The 23,531-nt window shown below is 37.1% G+C and overlaps 1 protein-coding gene across 4 annotated transcripts in view; it reads right to left on the bottom strand.

Annotated features, from left to right (window-relative positions):
* Window positions 1–23,531, bottom strand: part of Lrrc4c (leucine rich repeat containing 4C) — a 1,313,763-nt gene that overhangs the window by 1,143,373 nt on the left and 146,859 nt on the right. The window lies entirely within an intron of this gene.

Below are 23,531 nucleotides of genomic sequence, written 5' to 3'. Positions count from 1 at the left end.
TGCGATAATTTCTGACACATAAGTAGCATAGCACTCATCAAAGCTTTCAGGGACTATTTTACACTGTTTCTATTTCATTTATTACTAAGTAGACAATAAGCTCCAAAAAACCAAGTGGTAACTTAACTCAATGCCTTTTGTAGAGTTCATGTGGAGTATGAACACACTATTTAATTCCTGAATGAATACATGCTAAGTAGAATAATAATTATTGAAGAAATGAAGAGGCTCAAAATTCGCATTATGGAAGTCTAATTGTATATCATATGTGAGGCAAAGCTGTATGATACAGACAGGTATCAGGTGAGCCCTCAGCCATTAGACTATGGAGGTAACATATTGATAGACCTGGTCAAACAAATAACAATCATGAAGAAAACATAGATTTTTCTACCATTACTGTGCAAAAATAATGTATTCACCCATGAGTCTAATTTGTGACTCTATGTTTATCTTCGGTGTTTGTATGTCTAAGCAAAACTCCTAAAATAATAATATCTTCTGTGATTTTCTATCACAGATCATGTTAGCCACTTTGTACATTTTGGCTTCACCATTGTGTTTCTGATAAAGGCATTGAAAAACATTTTGGGAATGTTTTTACTTTTACTGTACTATATTATGCAGATTTTAAACTGTTCCACATTTGCCAGATAATCAAAGACTAAGATTAAATTATGCATAGTATTGTCCTCACCATGCCCTTGCAGTACAGGGGTGTCAAGCTATAATATCACAACAATAGATCTTGACACTTGTCTCCTATAAAAATCTATTTTGATCTTGAACATAGGAAAGCTGGAAAAGCAGGGATATCTAATGCATAATTGTTAGAAAGCTAACTAAGTGGAGAAAATGCAAACTGAAGACATTAAAAATCAATTTAGAAATAAATAGCATTTTTGTCAGACTTAAGAATTATTCATTAGAGGTCATAGGTACATCCCTATCACCAAGACAACACAAAAAAATGAGACTTGCAGAAAATAATGAACAATTAGCCTAGTAAATTTATTTCTTTCCATTTTATTCCAAAATAAGCTCACTTAAATACATATTTTCTCATACACATTTACATACAGAGAGACATATACGCAGAAAAATATCCATCCTGAGAATAAATCAAGTCACCCCCAGTAGTGCTAAAAATCCAAAATGCCATGCTGGAAAGCATTAAGGGATTTACTGAAATGGATGTGGACTGCCTCCTTCTCTGAGTCATCAGGTTTTAAATAGAAATGAGATAGTAAATTTCAGCCCGCATCACACTGTGTGTCTTCTCTGATTCACTACTCTCATTCATCTTACTGCTCTCTAATTTGTAAAGATGCAGGCAACGTATAAATATTCATGGCAGCTCTGGAAATAGACTTCACAGTGCTCAGTCTTCCGTTAGAAATGGGCAGAACGTCAAATAGCGCTGGAGATGAGTTTCAAAACGATACACTTGGCTTGCTACTTAATGAAAAAAAAAAAGAATGGTATGATTATGTCAGGGAACAGTTTCCCAGCAGAATCTGTGAGCAGGTTTCCTGACTCTTTCTTAAGCCGGTGGACCTCAAGTCCTTGCACAGCAGAGTCTGCCCAGAAGACGAACTGGTTACCAATGTGCATGTCTAGTGTTTCCAAGTTAATCTGCTCTAAATACAACATAGATAATGCTTTTTATAGACCCACATGCTTCAACACTTGATGCCCAGCTGGTGGTACTGTTTAGGGAAGCTATAAGGCCTTCAGGAAGTCAAGACTCTTTGGAGGATATGGGTCACAATGATCATTCCTTGAGGCTTCACAGCACTACCTAACTTCTTGTTCACTCTCTGCTTCTAAAATGTTGATACAATGTGGACTGCCTGCCTCCTGCTCTAGCCACCGTGACTTTTCTGAGTGCTGCCATGGCTTCTTCAGCTCCACAGATTCTATGCCTCTGGACTGTAAACCAAATAATGCTCTTTCCTTAAGCTGATTCTCCTAGAGTATTTTATCACAGCCAAAGGAAAAGCAACTGAAACTGTGAAGAGCTGTATTCAATTACTGGAAAGTCACATTAAGTCAATCCAATGAACTTTAGGTTGTTGCCGCCATACTCAGAGCTGAACATACAAGGAGAATATTCAATCAATGAAGTTCAAATATTAAAATGGAAATATCCTCAGTATACATTACAAGACAAAGAAGGGATTCATGAGCTAATTTATTCCATCTCACCAAGAAAACATGGGTGCTGTCTCTTCAGAAGCCTGGTGGGTCTGTGGGTAGAAAGATAGTGGAACTCACAGGAAGCTGTACTGGCTTCACAATATGTATGGACCTAAGAGAAGGAAGCATGTTTGGAAAAGTCATGGTCGACAAGGACACAGGACAAGAGTGCAGCCTCTTGGGATTTTTTTTTTTTTAATTGTGTAAACTCGGTAGTTTACCCACTGGAATGAGATTTTAAATGAGGTTTGAAACATGGAAAATATATTATTTTGAGATTCAACTGAAATGAGTTCTCATGTGGAAACCTACGGTTAGATAAAGAAGGCAATCCATCCAGTGACTTTAACTCACTAATTTATTGCTGAGAAATCAGAAGCGTTAGGAGAAAAATCCCTTCTGTGTTAAAATACTCCTTTAAGTAAGTTTTTTTTTTTGTTTTTGTTTTTGTTTTTTTTTTTTTGTTTTTTTTTTTTTTTTGGTTTTTCGAGACAGGGTTTCTCTGTGTAGCTTTGCGCCTTTCCTGGAACTCACTTGGTAGCCCAGGCCGGCCTCGAACTCACAGAGATCCGCCTGGCTCTGCCTCCCGAGTGCTGGGATTAAAGGCGTGTGCCACCACCGCCCGGCAAAATACTCCTTTAAGTAAGTTTTGATTGAAATTTTCCTGTTTCATTATTATTGTTTCTGCAGAAGCAGATTTGAAGGGGAAGAACCAGACTCTGCATCAACCCAGTCAGTAATTCGTCTTACTCAGAAACCTCAGTGGCGGCAAAGACAGTATTTATTAAGGCATTGTGTATCTTTCAGAGTGCTATCACCTAGTTTGCATGGGTCACTTGACCTTAACATCTCTTTACAATTAGTAGCTGTATCCAGGAGACTAAGATAAATCATTTAGGGCAAAATGTTGAGCACATATATATTTGGAATTTCAAAAAGAATTGGGCTGCAGACTTCAAACTCTGAACCTCAGACTCTAGAGGAGCCAAACAAGCAAACAGCTTAGCCCACTAGTGTCCAAGTGAGAGACGGTCAAGTCTGTCTTCATTTTGCCTGGGTTTCAAGAGACATCCAGGGCTAGAAAGAGGATGGCTGAGGTTCAGGCCCTACCAACACCAAGTGACTCACAAAAGCCTCTAACTGCAGAGCCAGGGGATATGGAATTTTCTGGCCTCCTACCTGACACATTGGCACATACCACTCACACACACACACACACACACACACACACACACACACACACACACACACACATATATATATATATATATAAAATTAAAAATATAAGAATTCTTTAACAACACTAAGACCCAAGGAAGCAAATATCTACCCACAAAACTGGCTTCTTTAATATCTCTACCAGAACTAAAAAGAGGAAAATATTTGACACCACTCAAATCTGAAAATATGAAATTCACTTAATTGTTTCATTCTTCATTGTTTTCATCATTTTTGGACATAAGCAGACAAGGCATTCTGAGGAGACAAGTAGATATTTTAGAAAACTTCTTAAGCAAATTTTTTAAACATTATAAAGCAAAAGAAAAAAAACAGACTAGACAAATTTGCTTAGCTCAACCTAAATATGAGCCTCTTATATTTTAAAGGATTTCCATTATTTTGTTTCCCATTATTCCACATATATGAATTTGGCTATTTGATCAATAGAAACTGGAAAATATTTGATACATTTTTAATATATAGTTGTTTTCTAGTAAAATTTAAGGATTAGATAGCTCTGCATTCCCTCTGGTTAGGCCAAACTTGAGAATATACCAAGAATTTTTTTAAATAATAGAAATTCAGTTTACAAAATTCAAATCCTGGCATAATTTATCTTGGTGTATTTGCAGTGGTAATACGTCCCTGGGAAATCCTCTGGTTCGTGAGTAATTCATTCATGAGTCTAATCATGGGACTCCGTAGTTTAGTTCATTCTATTTGAGTCATGATGTCCTTTTCATTTCTAAATAGTTTAGATAGCATTAAAAGAATACTGTTTTGCTTGTCTCTGGAGCTTTCCCCATCATGATCTTGATGCCCCTTGCTCAGAATGCCTTTTCTCTTCCACTAGACTCCTGGAGCTCAGCCTGGTGCTTTGCTGTGGATCTCTGCATCTGCTTCTATTAGTTACTGGATGAAGGCTCTATGACGACAATTAGGGTATTCACTGATCTGATTACTGGAGTAAGCCAGTTCAGGCACCCTCTCCACTATGGCTAGTAGTCTAAAGTGGAGTAATCCTTGTAGATTCCTGGGAACCTCCTAGCACCAGGTTTCTCCCTATCCCCATGATGTCTCCCTCTATCAAGATATCTCTTTCATTGCTCTCTTACTCCGTTCCCATTCCAGCTCCACTGGACTGTTCCCTTATGTTCTCATACCCTACTCCTGAACCCTTATTGCCCCCCTCACTCCCAGTTTACTCAGGAGATTTCTTCTATTTCCCCAAGCTAGTGGGAACTTATGAACTCTAGATCAACAGCTGTGGTGCCTGCATGAGACTAGACTAGGCCCTCTGCATAAGCAAGACAGTTATATACTTTGGTCTGTTTAAGGGCCCTGGCAGTGAGTGGGATCAGGCTTTTTGGAGCCCATTACCTTTGTTGGGACACCTTGCACAGATTTGATGCAGGGTGAAGGGGCTTGGACCTGCCTCAACTGAATGTACCAGGGATTGCTGTCTCCCCATGGAAGGCCTTACATTTTCCAAGGAGAGGATGGAGGATGGGTTGAGGGACAAAGGCTGGGGTGAGGAGAGGGAGTAGGGATGAGAGTGGTATCTGTGGTTGGTATGTAAAATGAATAAATAATTTCTTAATAAAGAAAAAAAGAAATTTGCTTTATGTGATATAAGAATAATTTTAAAAGAATACTGTTTTAGGACATATAAAATGCATACTGAATACAAATTTTAATTTCCAGAAATAAAGTTTGATTGAAACATAAATGCCCACTCACATACTTAACTCATTCACATAAAATTAACATTAACCAATGAGCTACTATGAAAAATTGGAATAAAGATAATGAAGCCCATAAGAGACACACACCCTCAGATATTTAAAATCAAGTCCTTTATGGAAAATATTTGACGACTTTAGTCTCACATCAAGGGGAGCAATCACACATTCCAGAAATAGTTGGGTTTTAAGTGGTGTGTCAGCATTCACTGCCATGTAGCGACATGGAAAGTTTTTATCATCACATTTTAATTTTCTCACTTTTAAAATAAAATTAGACATATCGTCCTCCCTTCAGGTTGCTCAAATCTTGTGCCATCATTAATAACGAGCTCAGGACATTACATGGAGCAGAGTAACCACCAGGAAAGTTAACTGTAATTATTGCAGTTGTACTAACACAAGCATTGCTCAAATGTAGGTGAGAACTCTGATAAAATTATACGTGTTGGATGATTACAACTGTTAATAATAAAAGCACACATAAAAGCTGGCAGAAAATTTGCCAAAACATTAACAATGACTGTCTTTAATGAGAAGCATTTTTCTTCTCTCTTTTTTCCCTTGTTTACTGCATATGTACAATTTTTTTTGACCATATGTAATGGTAAAAAAAAAAACCTTCATAAATATTAAAAGAAAGTACTTTATAGATGCTTTATGGGGAATGAAGGTATCAAAGCCATGGGCATTCTGGGTTCCAAAGGCTTCCCTCTTGCTGTGCTCAGGACATTATTGTAATAATTATGTATTTCCTACCAAAATATGTGACTGACACATGTGCTCTTCACTTTTCCTCTATGCTGTTGGTCACAGGGACGTGTGAGAAGACAAGCTCATTAAAGGTCATCCTGTTACACACACTGCTAATTATCAACAACTTTTCTGACAACATACTTCATTAACGACTTGAAAGATTCGTTCCTCAGCCTCTGCTCTGGGACAGCCTCTGCTGTCTTCTTCAGCCCTTTACACACACAGCGATATTTTTGGAATTAAGACTTTACTCATCATTGCAATCACTGACTGAACAAAACAGGGAACTTTCAATTCAGTTCTTGATGTGCACCTACATTCCCTAGGAAAGGAATTTGAAGATGTGTAAGTTGAAAATCAGTTCTTACTCATAATTTTTTATAAACCTCAATGTCTTCAGCATTCTTTTTTAATAGGAGCTCACACATTACATCCTGTATATTCTAATTTACTTGAAAATAGCACAGAAAGGTGAAGTGATCAATAGTTGGACAAGTAAAATCTGTTACAGTGAGTCCGAAAGCAGGTTATTTGGATTCTGACCACTCCAATAAAACATGAGGCTTCATATATTTGGTAAGGGGATATTCTTTAACACAAATGACAGATTGTCCTAATGTAGCTTGCACTGAATAAATGCAAGGGAACTCTAGGAAAATAATGAGATCGTCCAGTGAAATATAAGTATCCAATCTAATGCCTAGCAGATAGGCCCAATGCAACGGTCCTGTAACTTATTTTTTATCCTGTCCTATCATCCCATATCTATTCATTTTCTTAGTGATTACATATGTTTGTCTTTATACATGAATCAGAATGAAGATGTGAATTTATAGCCTCTAGTGAGGAGACCACTAGGGTCTTATTTCTAAATGTCTATCATTGAGGAAGATGCTAGATAACAACCAGAGCAAAAGTACTAAGACTCCATCTCACATCACTATAACAGTGCAGTGAGGACTATAATTAAGAGATTCCTATTTGGAACACACTTCTGGTGACATCAAGAATGGTGTACTCCAGATCCACAGAATGACATGTCTGGTTTAAGAAGCCAGAGAGGTGTGTTTACTATACAAAAAAGTGATTTTATCTGGCAAACCTAGATGATGGAGTATTACACAGATTTTTATACAATGTTTGCCCCATTTTGCTGGAACTTTCTTGTGCCTATTTATAAGTTGTTACAACAAAATGAATCAGCCATGCAAAGATCCTCTGTTGCATTGTAATTTCATGGTCAACCTCATTTTAAGAGCAAAAGGTACAACCCCAAGACCAAAGGAATTGTCCAAATGTGACTACAGGCATACATCGCTTCTCTTACCTGATTCTTTCTCTTCTTAAAATGAGTTTCCTATTTTTAAAATAATTATGTTCTTAATAAAGAATGATCAACTGCCCATTTTGTAGTGGAGTGTAACCACCATTTTGTTCTTGTTTTGTGTTGCTTTTGATGTGAGACACCAGGGAGCCCAGGATGGCCTCAAGCTTATTATACAGCGAAGAATAACTTTGAACTTCTGGTCCATTTCCCTCTACCTCTCAAATACTGAAACTTGAGAGCTTCATCTCCATCCCCAGCCCAATCATAACTGGTACAAAACTTAAAATGTCGCATTTTTATACTTAAAAATATGTGAGAACTATAAAGTGAAGTGACCTCATGCCAAAACACTCACAGAATATCTGCAAGAACCAGACAGGAGGCTTCCACGGCATCACTGGGTGATATTCTGTATCTTCCAGTGTGAGCCCAAAGAAAGTTCATATAATTAAAGATACCCAACATTATCATTTAAAGTTCAAGTGACTGTCATCTCAGCAATCTTGGGTTAATTTCCTTCTGCTTTGTTAATTTTCATTTACTCTTCTCTCATTGGCTATTAGGAAGCAGATAACTATTCAAAATAAGGAGGGAAAGGAGGTGAGAGACCTATGATAATCATGTTATAGAATTAGGAACTGGTCCAGACTGGGAACACTGCAAAATGAGAAATAAATACATAGGCTGCTGACCCTATGCCATCTCTAGAAGTGAACAAGAAATGAGCACCAGGATAAATGAAGGCTTGGCAGTGAATTTCTCAACTACAAAGACAATTACTAGAAGAGCCTAGGGCTATCCTTAATTGATATTGTGAGGAATCTTCTTTGGTTCCATAAACAAGAGCAACAAAGAAATAAGAATTAAACTCGTATCAGAGAATAAAGCCTTCTAAGAACTGTCATTAATACATGAACCATCAGCTTTGGTAAGAAGAGTAGAGAAGCCTATGGATCTCATCATGTAAGTTGATCATTATCTTCTCATCATGTAGAGAGAACAGGGAGGAAAGTCACACTGTTGTTCAGTGTGTTATGTTGTATTTTCTAGAAAGGATATAATCCTTAAGTCCAACCAGAACCCAGGACAGGAGAAAAGCATGAGTGTAAAATCAGCAGTCTGCAACATAGGGGCTGTAAAAATAGACAGATGTCTCCTGGGAGTTTTCTTTTCACAACACAATGTCATCTAGCTTCATGAATATCTAATTAGAATTTCAGATTTCAACAAATATCTGGAAATTATTTTCCACAAGAAATACTGATTATGGAGAAAATATACAATATGGTGCTAGGGATCAACCTCAGCAGTTTTTGGCAGTCTGAAGGACGGGATATTTGGAAGTCGTAGTAAGGTCTCAGAGAGAGTGCTCATGCAAGCTGACAGGTCACTTTGGGCTTCTGCAGTTGTTATGAAGCTTTTGCTACAGCTTCTGCTTTTGCCTTGGTAACTTCAGTCTTTTTTTATTTTCATGAGCAAGGGGAAACAGAAAGAAAAGGGGGAAATCACCTAATACGGAGTGTTCTCATGATTCCAAAGGTTATTCTTAGAAAATCACCAATATATTCTTCATCATCTTTGATTAAACACAAAAACTATCCCAGGCTTAACACCAATGCAAGCATAATCTATTTTTATTATTAATGATTATACAATCTTCTGAGCACTTGACCCAGAGGCTAGCAACATGCAATTTCACAAAAAAAGGTAAAAATAAAAACAGTGGTTAATGTACCAGACAATCATTTCCTTCTCATACAGCCTGCTCTGACCTCAAGACCCCTGCAGCTGCCTAAGTTCCTCCTCAGTCCTCTGCAAACACCAAGACCCCTGTGACTGTGGACCACAATGACCTCAGACAAGAAATCTGCCCCTGCAAGTCAGCGGCTTTTGTCCTCCTTATCCCAACAATTCCGAGGAAGACCTGATCCAATTTTCAGAGCTTTCATGAAAGGAAGTTCACCTTTCCTGGCAGCTCTTTTCAATCTAGGAACCCAATAAATCTTACAGCAATCCCTCCAACCATTGCCACATTGTCTCCACACTCCTTCAGGAGGAATCAAAATATCTGGATTAAAGTTGATATCTCCCTTTCTTGGTGGAGGCCACTATTTTCTTTCTATTCTAGGTTCTCACACTTCCTCTTTGTCATCCCATTTATATGTTATACCATCCACGGTCTTCAGTCAATACTCCTTAGGGTCTCAAGTTTTACACAATGCTCTTGGGATATCCTCAGAAACTGAATTATTCATCATGGCCAATTTGAGTCCAGTGTGCTGATACACATCATACCATGTGCCATAGTTGACCACACATTCCGTACAGTTTATCCAAGCCTAAAAAGCTTCTCCAGGCTGCAGGCTCTTTCCCATGACCTGAATAACTGCCTTAACCCCAGCATGTGTGATCATCTCTGTATAATCTCCCGTGAAGTTTACTTCACTCCTTTCCTGTATCACAGAAATCACCATTGATCTAGGAACACAGAACATGAAGATCAGATAGAAGAAAAAGACTAGCATTACAAGAAATAATTATATGGAGGAGAACATGACCTGTGCATGCCGTGAAGCATGACCCCCGGACACATAGGCATTTCCACCATGGCCCTCTAGAGGCATGCTAAGCAGAAGATCCAGAGTGGAATACATGGAGGGTTGATGGTCCAGAATCTCGGGTCCCCTCATCTCCAATCTTTGCTGGCAGCATGTCAGCCATCTTCCAGCAATATGGATTTTTGAATCTACTATAACCATTTGTAAGATAGTTGATGAAATCATGGTTTTGCTCCTTCATTTCTTCCTAACACTTGCCTGATAGTTTGAGTTGAATTTTGAATACTGCCTTGATTTCTTTTCTTATTTTTTTTATTGGTGGGTGTATATGATGTGTGGGGAAGAGGAGCAGACATGCCAGGGTATGTTCATGGAAGTCAGAGGACAATTTTAGAGGTGTGTTTTCTCTTTGTTTGTCACAGAGCAAGATCTCTCTTGCTTCTGTGGTGCTGCATACTATAGTCTGATTAGCCAGCAAGCTTCTGGGTTATTCTCCTGTCTCCTTCTATGGGATTACAGATGTGCATCCACCACACCTGGCTTTTTTCCTTGGGTTCCAAGCATCTAACTAGAGTTGTTGGCCTTACACTGCAAGCGCTTCACGTGACAAGCTATTTCACTGGCCCTGTCTGGATTTAAAAAAAAAAAAATATTGTCAAAATAACTGCAGTTACAATTTATTTGCAAGTATTTGTGATCTCAGGAGGCAGAGGCTGAGTTAGAGACCAGCCTGGTCTATATTTAATACACTCTCTAGCCAAGCGGTGGTGGCGCTCGCATTTAATCCCAGCACTCAGGAGGCAGAGGCAGGTGGATCTCTCTGTGAGTTTGAGGCCAGATCCTAAGTTTTTTTCTTTTTTTTTTTTAAAAAAAAAAAACTTCTACGAGGTCACTCTTCTGACTAATCACTGTTACATATGATTGCTACAAGTAAAAGTACCAAAAGTTCTTAAGTCAGAGACTTTGAGCTAATCTATTTTTCACTTTCAAAATAAGCAAGCTTAGTTAAGCCCACCTCTCACAGAAGCTGAAGTTTATATTGTAATTTGTGGAGAATGCTTCTGTAACACAAATTGTGTGTACTCAATATTCTTCTGCTGACACACATGATCCAATATGACTGGGTTTGAAAACCGAGCTTTTAGGGCAGTAAGTAAATTTAAAATGGGGTAATAGAGTGGGGCCTTCATCTAATACAGATGATGTCTCTGTAACCATAGAGTTACCATAAAAATCCAGAGAAAGCTGTACATGGACACATGCCACAGCCAAAAAGTTCTTCTTACTATCAAGAAGTTCAGAACAAAACTACTTCCAGAAATGAATGCTGGTAGAATCTTGATCCTAAAGCTTTACCTTCTAGAACATGGAGAAAATGTCTGCTGTTTAGAGCATCCAGTGAGGGAGCCTTCTTTGTGGCAGGCCTGCTACTTAGCGGTACCAAGGAATTCAGGGGGTTCTGAGGGAAAGTGTGGAAAACAGGATAAAGTGGAGGCAGTCAAAACAAAGGCATGGGTAAGAATGGCGGCTGAATATTAGACATGCTGAAGAGCAAAACAAAATATCAATGAGCAAATAAGTTTACATTCATATATTCATAGATTTTAATCTCATAAGCAAAGCTATTTTGAGTATTTCATCAGGTTTCTTGAGGATGAGTTTAAAAAATGTGCCAGTATATGTTCTTCCATCGTACAGACTAATTCATAGTAGTGTAGACATAGTGTACGCACTTCCCAAACACGCTCTATAAATTGGTTCAGAAAGAATTTCGTAACTAGACAAGGGAACAATAGAGCATAGTCCAGAAACTTCAAAGAAAAATGAGGAAATTCTTCTTCTAAATGATAAAATGATGGGGAGGGCTCTGCTAATGAAGGTGTTTGTGACACAATCATGAGGACTAGAGCTTCGTTCCTAGATCCCACACAAAAAGATTGTGTGCTGTGCCATGCTCATGTGACCCCAGTGCTATGAAGGAAGAGGTGAGTGAATCCTTGGGGCAAGACAGACTACTGGGTGAGCTACTACAGACCATTGAGACATACTGACTCTAAAGACAAGGTTGACATCACTTGAGGAAACACATCCAAGGTGGACGGTTGCCTGCCACATGCACTTGCACGAATATGCACACCCACGTGCACACAGACAAGCACCCACATAAACAACAAGGCATTATAGGATTAAATTAAGTTTAAAAAGATGAAAAAAATTGACAATGAAATATGAGCTTCATAGCTCTTAGTAATTATTTAATCCGTTATTAAATGTGAGGGACATGTACATGGAAGTCAAAGGACAGCTTTGCAGAGTTGGTTCTGATCTACATTTATTTCTTTTCTTGTGGTCCGTGGATTGAATTCACATTTCCTGGTTTACACAGCTGGCACCTTCACTTACTGAACCATCTGACTGCCCTGAAATTTTATTATTAGTATAACAAATAGGAAATTATGTAGTAAAAAATTGTGGCCACAGTTTCATTTTGTATTGTCAGGATGCAATATTAAGAAGTTTGAAAAGACACAGAGGGATATAAAATAGATTAAGAAATATTCAGAAATACATCAGTAAATAGATTAAATACAAAAATTGTTTTCTACTAATAAATTAACCATGGATATATAAAATGTTCACCTGTTCTTACTGTAGAACACTGAAGATCATTGCACTTATTTTTTACATGTAGACAATCTCATGAATGTCCCAACCACAATGATATTTCAAGGGAGGAGATCTTTAAAACATTTGAAACATTTGAAACTCTAACACCAGAAATTTGGTGGAGTCGGATTGTCTGTAGTGGTCTGCACCAAGGGACAAATGAGACATGTAAGAAATGTCTACCTGCATTCTACCCAATTATTTTTTAGACTCTGAACAAATCTACTTTACAGTAGATATGCCTATCCTTCAGTGTTCCTACTCCTAATTTACAGATGGATTATCATGTACAAAGTCCCACACATAACACACTTAAAGGAAGAATATTTGACCTATGACTTAATGCTTGGAGATTCTAGACTTAAATGAACCCAGTATTCATATCCAGGCAGAATATAGGCCATGTTTATTCAGTAATAAATTATCCTGTGATTTTAAATAACAAGCAATGTAGACATTTCTAGAAAACTAGTATTTTAATGCTTAAAACAGCAAAGAGACTAAATTTTCACACCAACTACCTTTTATAGAATTAGAAATAAATTTCAAATAAATATATTTTTCTCAAGGCACGTCCACGTGTAAGAGAAAAGAAAGCATACTGATAAAATAGCAACATAGGAGAAGTTTGAGAATGGAATTTAAACTCTAGCATTTTCTAGTATTCAAGATATGTATGAGAGTCAAGAGAATTTATTCAAAACCTAAAAAAAGGAAATGAAATATGAAATATGACTGACTTCAGAGACTGGAATTGGAAAGATATATATTTTTGTGAAGCACAAGGATAATAAATCAAACTGTAACTTAGCAATCACACACAGGGACATATGACCTCAGATGTCTATTTCATGCCACTTGCTGGTTTCCCTCTTGTGTTGTAGCAAACCTCCATATGTTTCTGTCTTTTGGGAGTTAAATGATGACTGTACATTACAAGAGACATCTAAAATACTGCATCTATCATTCTCACAAGGAGGAAAGTTTTAGTAGTTTATTGTTGTTTGTTTTGTTTTATTTGTTTTTGAAGTGTTAGACATCCAACCCAATTTGGATGCTAATCTGGTGCTCTCCCAATTAAATGTACTATCAGGGTAACACTTTGTGTTGAGTGGCTATTGATAACAAGAAAGGGAATGATAAGCTGGCAAGATGGACAAAAGAATTTAAGGTCAAGAATCACAGCTTGAGTTCAATCCCTGGAATGCACATGAGGAAAGGAGAGAACTGGGTCCTACATGGTGTCCTCTGACCTCTACATGGGCACTATAGCACCTTCATACTCTCCCCATGTCTGTATATACATGTATACAGACAAAACATAGCTGTTTGGCCTAAAATCCTTGTTGCTGCTCCTGAGGAAAGAGGAATTTTTCTGCTTTCTTGCAAACAGGTTGACCACATAGCTTGGTGGGAGAGAAATCACTGTCTGACTTACAATGACTAATGGGCTTGGAGGACAAACTGTGTGTTGAGTCATAGTGGAAGGTCAGACATAATCATGCCCCACTGGGCCTTCTTTCTCCTTGGCACAAAAACATATTTTAAAATATGAAGGCTGCTTCTGTGATCAGATCCAAGTGTCAATGAGTATAGTGCAGAGCAGAGTTACAGGCAGCCCATGACAACAGCAGCATAAACACAAGCAGAAAATTTTGTGTTTCAAGAGCTTGAGATTTGTAGATTGTTCCTAAAAGATACCTTGGTCTATCTTGAGGTTACATAAACTAATAACAAAAGAAGATGCAAGAAAGGCACAATAATCCTATCCTATACACCTTAATTAAATGCATGTTATAGCAGATTACATGCTCATATGAGACAGAGCAAGAGGTTTTCACAAATAAGTTAACTAAAATGATGACAGTGGACCGTTTGTAACCATATAACTTAAAGACAGTATAGGAACAAGTGGCTATCCATGGTTAACAACTCAACTGTAGTTTCAGGTTTCAACAAAGTTAAAAAGCCACCTCTTTATAAATAGGCATTTTTCTTTGTGAAATATTTACTAGCAGATTCATTTCAAAACATTCTTATGAGTAAAATTTAGTCATATGCTTTCAAATTTCATATTTTAAATCAGCAAGCACACAGAGTTTTCAGAGAACATTATAATCAGTAAACTAAGAATGAAACTTTATGTGTAATCATTATTGAAATGAGAAAAGCAACATAAATATTCAACAACAGAAGATGTGAGAAATAAACTCTGACATATATTTAAAACAAGTAGACAACATATACAAAGTCATAAAGAAATATTTAACCATTGAAAAATTTTAAATATATTTCAAAGAAAAATAGTATATAACAAGATTCAATTATTATCCAAATATACACATAATTAAAAATACAGCCAATTAATAGTATTCTTTGCCTTACTGAAACTTCTCAGTTTCATGAGGTTCCATTTATTAAGCATTGATCTTATTGTCTGCATTATTGGTGTCCAAATCAAGAAGTTGTCTCTGTTCCAGTGCATTCAAGGCTATGCACAATGAAGTATTACTCAGCTATTAAAAACAATGACATCATGAAATCTGAAGGCAAATGAATGAAACTAGAAAAAAAAATACTCATTCTGAGTGAGATAATACAGATGCAGAAAGACAAACATGATTTGTCCTCACTCATAGGTTAGCTTTAAAATAAAAGATAAGTATGCTGTAATCCACAGACCCTGGGAAACTAGGTAACAAGGAGGATAAAAGGGGGAACAACCACAACCTCCCTGGGAAGGGAAAGAGAAGAAATTTCGTGAGTGAGCTTTGAGAGGGTGGGGATGGGAACATGAGCAATCAGGTTGTGGGGGAGAGAAGGAGGGGAATACTGAGACTACTGGAGAGAGGGGGGGCATATTTGGGATCAGGTAAAAACCTTAAACAAGGTAATCTTCTAGGAATCTATGAGGATGATCCAGCTAAGACTTCTAGCAATAGTGGATACATAGCCTGAAGTGGCCATCTCCTGTGACCAGGCAAGACTTCAAGTGGAGGGAGTGAAACACCAACTCAGCCTCATGACCTTCGCCCTACACTCTGTCGTCCATATGGGATGTGCTTGGGTGGGTGCTTAGCCCAATTGTCATCAGAGAGGCTTCATCCAACAACTGATAGAATCAAATGCGCACCTACAGCCAAACATTAGGCTGAGCTCAGGGAATCATGCAGAAAAGGCTGAGAAAGAATTGTAAGGGTCAGAGGGGTCAAGGACACCACACGAAAATCCCAGAGAATCAACTAATGTGGGCTCATAGGGGCTCACACAGACTGAACCTACAACCAGGGAGCTTGCATGGATCTGATCTAGGCCTTCTACATATGTTAAAGTTGTGTAGCTTGGTCCTCTTGTGAGACTCCTAACAGTGTGGGGAGGGGCTGTCTCTGACCCTTTGACTACTTTTTGGGACCCCACTCCCTCATACTGGGTCACCTTGTCCAGCGTTAATACACAGGGAGGTGCTCAGTCTTACTGTGATTTGATATGCCATGTTTTATTGATATCCATGGGAGAATTGCCCTTTCCTGATCAGAAACAGAGGAGTAGATTGGGGAGTGGGAATATAGGAGGGAGGGATGGGGGAGGAATTGGGAGGAGAGGAGGGAGGGGAAACTGATACCAGGATGTAAAATAAATAAATGAACAAACAAAAAATATAGACCCCCCTGAAGAAAATACGAAAAAGAAAAAATATTACAACCACAGCATATGTTTCTATTATTCTCATCTATATTTTGTTTGTTTCATAATTTTGTTTTGTGTTTGTGGTGCTGGAGATCAAACACATGGCCTTGGACACAGTAGGCAAGTACTCTAACACTTCTGTTTATAGCAGCAATTTAAATTGCTATAAGTTTGTTATTTTAGTAGGAAAAATAATCTTCCATGGTATGTTACTAAATGAAAATCATGTTAGTGGTATACTATGATTCTTATAAAATTATTTAGATGAAGTTTTAGAAAGAAGTAAAGAAGAAAGTTAGTGTTAACTTTTAGAATTCTGATAGGGCAAAGTGAGGAGAGACTTACACATTTTGCCATCTAAAACTTAAAACCATGGAAGTTTTACAGTGAGCATAAATTAATTTTAATCTTTTAAACTTCACTGATACTATTTTAAATATAAATCATGAATATATGCAAAGATGTACAGATTTATAAATGCTCTTTTTAGCCTCATGAAGGAAACAATGGATGTTAGTGTCTTCACTGTTGTTTCCTGTTGCCTTCAACAAACAGAAAGGAAACACAATTACTCCAGTATTAGAAATTGTCAAAGTTGATTTAAAGTTGAAAATCCAGGCCATGCAATATAAACAGAATAGTGTGGTTCTTAGCTCCAGAAATGTACTCAACTATAAACCCATTTATTTCTAAAAAGAGAATGCACCACCCACACCAATATTTATCAGGCTTTTCCCAGCATATAAGCTCCAAAGAGAAAGAAAAAAAACGAAGAAAAAAAAAAAAGAAAATCACTTTAAGAAATAGACCAGGGACTCTATTTCAAGGAACCAGGTAACATAATGTGAGAATGTGAGAGCAAAGGCCTTCACACACAGAATAACTTGAGAATTGGGTTTCTGGCTTGCTCACTCTGGTGTGGTTTGGGATTAGACAGTTTTGACACCCACTTCACCATTCCCTCCCCAGTTACATACATCTCTTTACAAAATAAACTTACCTTAGAAAAGCAAAGGTTGTTTGGGAATATAAGTGAATGTAAAGGAAAATATTAACCCTAAAACTGTAACTCTGTATTAGACTGCAACACATTTTCTTTGAAAGAAGGTACATGGTACATAAATTATCAGGGGATAAAATGACTGTATCACATGACACTTTTTCTTGTGGCTAGAGTGTGTGCAAAGCTGTACTTTTCAATTAGATTTACATTCCAATAAAACTGTTCTTGGAATGCAGCAGGATCCATGGCTATTTATGATTCTATAAGTTTTGTAATGTATCCCAATAAAATGATTATGACAAGAAAATGGGATTAACAAGGATAAGGGTAATTGAATCATAACCCACAGTCCATGAAGTTAAAAATGTGATTAATTATAAATGTAGCAAGGACTTAAAGAAATATATTTCTTAGAAATTCCAAGCAAGCTAAGATCTGAGTGTAAAAAATTGCATGTATAAAACTGAATTTTCTCCATAATAATGGTGATTATAAAAAAAAACCAAACACATTAAATATTACACTTAATTGCTGATGGTGCAAACATGGCTGTAAGCATGAGTCATAAGTGTTTAGTGTTAAGCTGCCTGTAATATGTCCCTCTCTCATTCATCATAAAAACTACATAAAAGGCAAGAAATGTTTTTGCCTTGTTTTATTGTATTTTTTTTGTCCTATTTGTCTGTCTTCTCTTTGGAGGCCTGCTCTTTTCTAAAGAGGAAACAGAGGGGGAGTGTGTCTTGTGGAGAGGGGAGGTGGGCAGGAGCTCGGGGGAGGGGAGAGGGAAACTGTGGTCAGGATATATTGTATGAGATAAGAAAATATTTTTATACAGGTATGGTACAGCTACATAAAATAATGGAAAATTTAGCAAAATATTTGAATATTGAATTTTATATATTTTAAATATTTTGTATAGTTTGTTACTATTAGAAATATAGTTTTAATCAATGACAGTGAAGAACGTATAGTTAACCCCAGCACATTAGTGCCTAAGACAATTTACCAACCAACCCAATGGATTGTATAATGTCAGAAGAAAAGCAACATACAAATGTTTCTCTTTGTTAAGTGATGTAGAATACCTACTCAAGTGAGTGAAAATAAGGGACTTAATTGAAATTATAGCTGAGTTAGTTGGGGGGAGTTTACTTTGTGCATTTTGTGCACTATTTAATGTCTACCTTTGTAATGTTTCTATTATCAAAAGAATAGACAGAAAGGAATATGCAGAGCAATTTTCCAGTTTATCTTCCCAGGGCAACAAACAATAACACAAATACTGATGGAGCCTGAGAGTGCATCCTTCTCTCTGGGGTACCCTTCACCATGACTGGTCTGTGTTTTCTGCACAGTGATGTGCTATCTAGAGTGCATTATATCGCATCCTGTTTTACCATTTCCAAACTGCCCTTTTCTTACACCTACTTACATAATGTTTTACCTATTTTCTCTACTAAAGTCAAATGATTCTGGCAGAAAGAGATTATGATTGACTGGGTTGAGTCATTTCACTTAGACATCGCCTGACAGGTCTGAGTGGTATTTCTCTAAGCTCTGCTAAAAGAAGCTGCAAGAGAGGTGACATCTGTTCCAAAGTACGTGATCTGGGGATAGTTATATCTCAAAAACTTTATCCGAGATTTGTGCCAGGTGTTTCCCAAAGAAAAATGAACTATTAATTCAGAAATCCCAAGTGACTAAGGGATTCTGGAATAATGTGTTTTAGAACTTGGTATGGGTGACAGTTGTGTAGCTTGGTCTATTTGTGGCCCCGAGCAGTGGGACCAAGATCTGTCCCTGGCACATGAGCTAGCTTTTTGGAATGTATTCCCTATGATAGGATGCTTTGCTCAGACTTGATGTGGGGGATGAGCAGAGCCCGGTCCTGCCTTAAGTTGATATGCCTTGCTTTGTTGAATCCCATGGGATGCCTTACCCTTTATGGGGAGTGGATGGGGGCTGTAGAAAGGAGATGGGGGTAGGAAACAGTAGGAGAGAAGGGAGGAGACTGTGGTTGGTATGTAAAATAGGTTTAAAAAAGTTAATTAAAAAAAAAAGGAAAAAAATACTTGGATGGAAAGCAAGCCTAGAGAGCTTGAAAATGAATAGCTGAACTAAGTTACACATATTTTATAGGGGCAATAGTAATTGAAATCTGATTCCATGTGACTACCTGGCATCCAGCACGCTGAGATAAAGTTGGATTTCTTCCTGGTTTCATATGGGTCCTGGGAATTGTTCTGTGATCTAACTTGTCATACATACATGTGTTAATTTTTGTGCCAAATTATACCGTTTATTTGTGTCTTTATTTATTCCTTTTTTGAGATTTTCCTAAGAAAAGTAGGATCAAAACAAAAGGAGCTTTTTCTTGGGGGAACTCAGCCCAAGAAAATAAGAAAAAAAAACCCTTAAAATTTTCTTCATTGTTCTTATTTCTCAAAGTCTTCCTCAACTTGTGTACACATTCTCAATCTAAAATCCCACTTCCAAAACAATTTGCTTAGTATATTAAGACAGCAAGGCTGTGTAGATTTATTTTCCTGCTTGTCATTTTAGTGAAATAGATAAAAGATATATGTGTTCACTGGGTCAATGACCTTTTAATAAAGTTGCACATCCTGAAGAGAATGGGCGAGCATGGCCAACCTTTCCCTTTACTCCATCTTAGAGGAAGCATTTCCAGGTTCCCTTGGTGATTGTGACATGACATCTTAGTTTTTCATAAACAGATTTTACGATATTGAGGGACTTTTTCTATTGCTAAAAATCTTTAAGTTTTCCTTCTTTCTTTCTTTTTTCAGATAGTCAGTCCAAAATACATATACGTATGAGTTACATTAAGTGGACTAAGCCAACGCTGTGTGTGTGTGTGTGTGTGTGTGTGTGTGTGTGTGTGTGTGTGTGTGTTTGTGTGTGTAAAACAGTAACTATAGAAGTCAATAATTTGAGAGACTGTGAGGATGTGGTAGGAAATGATAGAGAGGGAATAGTGGAACGATGTAAATAGAGTACTCATCAAGATAGGGTAGTGGCTTTATATATTGCTTTTCCCACATCAGCTGAAAGGACTGTTGACCTTTCTTTCTTTCTCTCTTTCTTTCTCTCTTCCTTCCTTCCTTCCTTCCTTCCTTCCTTCCTTCCTTCCTTCCTTTCTTTCTTTCTTTCTCTCTCTCTCTCTCTCTCTCTCTCTCTCTCTCTCTCTCTCTCTCTCTCTCTCTCTCTTTCTTTCTCTCTTTTTTTAATGTTCTATATCACATTCATTGGCTCATGGAAAACTGAATTCGGCATTCAGGGAGATATCCCACTTTGTCAGGATAAATATTCCTTTTGATGTATAGTTGAAATCAGTTTGGTTACATTTTATTTATGATTTTTCTGTCAATATACCCATCACATATTCAGTTTTCATTTCCTTTGATGTATTTTTTTCTGGCTTAGCTACCAAGGTGATGCTGTCTTCACAAATTGTTTTGGATCTATTCCTTCTAACTCTGTTTTCTGGAAGACATTAGGAGTATTGGTGTTTGCCAGGCAAGAAAAAAAAATTGTTAAATAGGAATGATCAGGGGGAACTGGATCTGAAGGCTCGAGATCAGGTGCACCGACTGGGCTACTTGTAGTAGTCTGCGTGAGTGAGCTAGCCAATGCAGTGCTGTAGAGCTCATAGGGTAGTGAGGATGAGGGAAAGCTATCATCCAGTCCACAACCAGAGCTGTGAGCTGGCCCACCCCAACATTCACCGAATCTATGAACTATTGGAGCATGTGAAGGGGACAAACATACAGATTGAAACAGCAGGATCTCTATGACACTGGACAACAGGATATCCAAATTAGTCCCGTTGAGAGCCCATTATCAGTGGTGTAGCCAAAACGAGAGGCCTCAAGCCCAACCAGTGACTCATGGCAATGAACACTTGCAAATAAAGATGTATGGACTAATGGGTGCACTGTGTGTCTCAACCGGCCACAATAAAGCTTCTGTGATAAGATTCCTCCTTTTCATTGTTTGTTTGATTTTGTTTCTTTTTTTATTTGTTTGATTTTGGGGTTTCCTTTTAAATTTGGTTTTGTTTAGAAAGGGAAGTTGCAAAGGCAGAGGGCAGATACGAGAGGACAGGGAGATAATTGGAATAGCAATGCATCATGTAAGACCCACAAACAATCAATAAAAGTAAAATAACAAACTATTTAAAAATGGAATGATTAGAACAAAGAAGACTCAGATTGTTATTGAATAGAATTACTATATAATAAGAGATGAAATAAGAACAAAAGGTTTTGATAAAATGGGAAATTATGTCCTTACTCTTGTTGAAATATTTGTATAGTAATATATTAACTAAATATATTGTGAAAGGTAAAGTCACAATTCAAGAGAAGATGGAAAATATTCTCTTTGTCTATAATATATATTTCTTGATAGTAATTTTGAAGCCATCAATGTAATGAAATTTACAGGTGAATCAATTAAAGGCCAATTAGAAGTAGAAGTTTTTAAAATACAGTGGTTGGTATGCAGATTGTTAAGTATATTTATTGTGAGATATTCTGAGATTCAAAGGTATATGGCAAATTAATAGAATCTCAAGGATTACATAACTTGCTTATCATTATGTTTTTATTGGAATGTATTCAGTTACCAAAATGAATGTTTTCATTATGACATTTTTAAAAATATCTTTTTCATTGAAATAAAACTATGTAAATTTACCCTTCTTTTCTACTTCTAGCCCCTCCTAGCTACCTTCATTAAACCTATCCCACTGTTCCTACCTCAATTCATGTTTATCATTTACTTTACTCATACTCTTGCCTCCCATATTCTCTTTTGTTATCTTTACACCCTCTCAACTAAACTAACCCAAATTTTTCCAAAGAGCTCACTTCCTACTTTCATTCGGTATATATTTCTAAAATTATACACACACACACACACACACACACACACACACATCCAAAAGAGGAAAGAGAATATGTGATTTTGCCATTTTCCATTTCTGATTTAACATGATGCTCTCAAGTTCCATCTATTTTCTCTGAAATGGCATTTCATGATTTTTAACATGTGGATAAATTGCACTATGTATTTAAGTCACCTTTTCTTTAACCATTTATTTGTTGATTGGTATGTAGGATTCTCTCATGTAATGCCAATTGTAAAATGTGCAAGAATAAACATGGATCTACAAGTATCTCTGTGAAACGCTAACAGTCTCCTTCATTTCTGTGACTCTGAGTAGAATAATTATGTCATGAAATAGTATAGTTTTCAGTTTTTGAGGAAGCTCCATGTAGATCACCATAGTAGTTGAACCAATTTACATTCCCAACAACAATGTGTGAGGGTATGATTTTTTTGTTTGTTTGTTTGTTTGTTTGCGCCTTTCCTTGAACTTACTCTGTAGCCCAGGCTGGCCTCGAACTCACAGAGATCCACCTTGTTCCGCCTCCCAAGTGCTGCAATTAAAGGCATGTGTCACCACCCCCTGGCAGGGGTATGTTTCTTCCCTTGGCATTTTAATCAGTATTTGTTATTTGCTTTCTTGATGAGTTATTTTTGTTTTATGTTTTAATTATTTAGGTCTGGAATAAACCAGAACAACTGCTCTTTGAGAAACACATGCCTCTGCTTAAGTTGCAAATGCATAAAGCTGCAACTAATAGAAATTGTCCAGCGGGACTATGTTCATTTTGTTCTATGGGACAGGTCTGACAATAGGGATATCTCAGCACAAGGTTCAGAATTGTTGTCAGGGTCATGGGGACCTTCTGCTCTTCTGCCTAGTCATTTTACTCTGTACTATTATCTTTATCCTCCTTATCTCCTCCAATTTTGAATGGCATGGTACTAGAGCTTCACCCACCTCCTAATTCCAAGTAAGGAAGAAGTGAAGAGCAGAAGAGCATGTCTCCTCACAGGGCTTTTGTTACTATTCCAGTGCTCGTGCTCTCAAAAGATTTGTTTAGTTATCACAATGATCAGAAACGTATCACATTACCATGGTAGACAGTTGCAGCTGGGAATACCTTTACAAAAAGAAAAAAAAACTGTGACTAACTAAAATTGTTATAATGATAAGAAATGAACAGGAATGGATATTACACAGCAATATCAATGTTGACCACACTACAAATTCAAATATTTCTTTTCCCTGTTTGAATATACAACCTGAATAATAAGACTCAAATTAAGCAGAATAACACCAATAGTCTCTTTTTCATATGATTTATCATTCTTATTTTCTCAGAACCTCTATACAGTAGTTAAATTAGTTAATGACAGCACTAGAATAATAATAATAATAAATAAAAATAATAATAAAAGATAGCAAACATCTTGTAGTGACAATGAAGATCTGAATT

This window comes from Peromyscus californicus, unplaced genomic scaffold (genome assembly GCF_007827085.1).
Source record: "Peromyscus californicus insignis strain IS unplaced genomic scaffold, ASM782708v3 Scaffold_7__1_contigs__length_154581171, whole genome shotgun sequence".
Taxonomy (NCBI): domain Eukaryota; kingdom Metazoa; phylum Chordata; class Mammalia; order Rodentia; family Cricetidae; genus Peromyscus; species Peromyscus californicus.
This window is presented reverse-complemented; position numbering and strand designations above follow the sequence as displayed.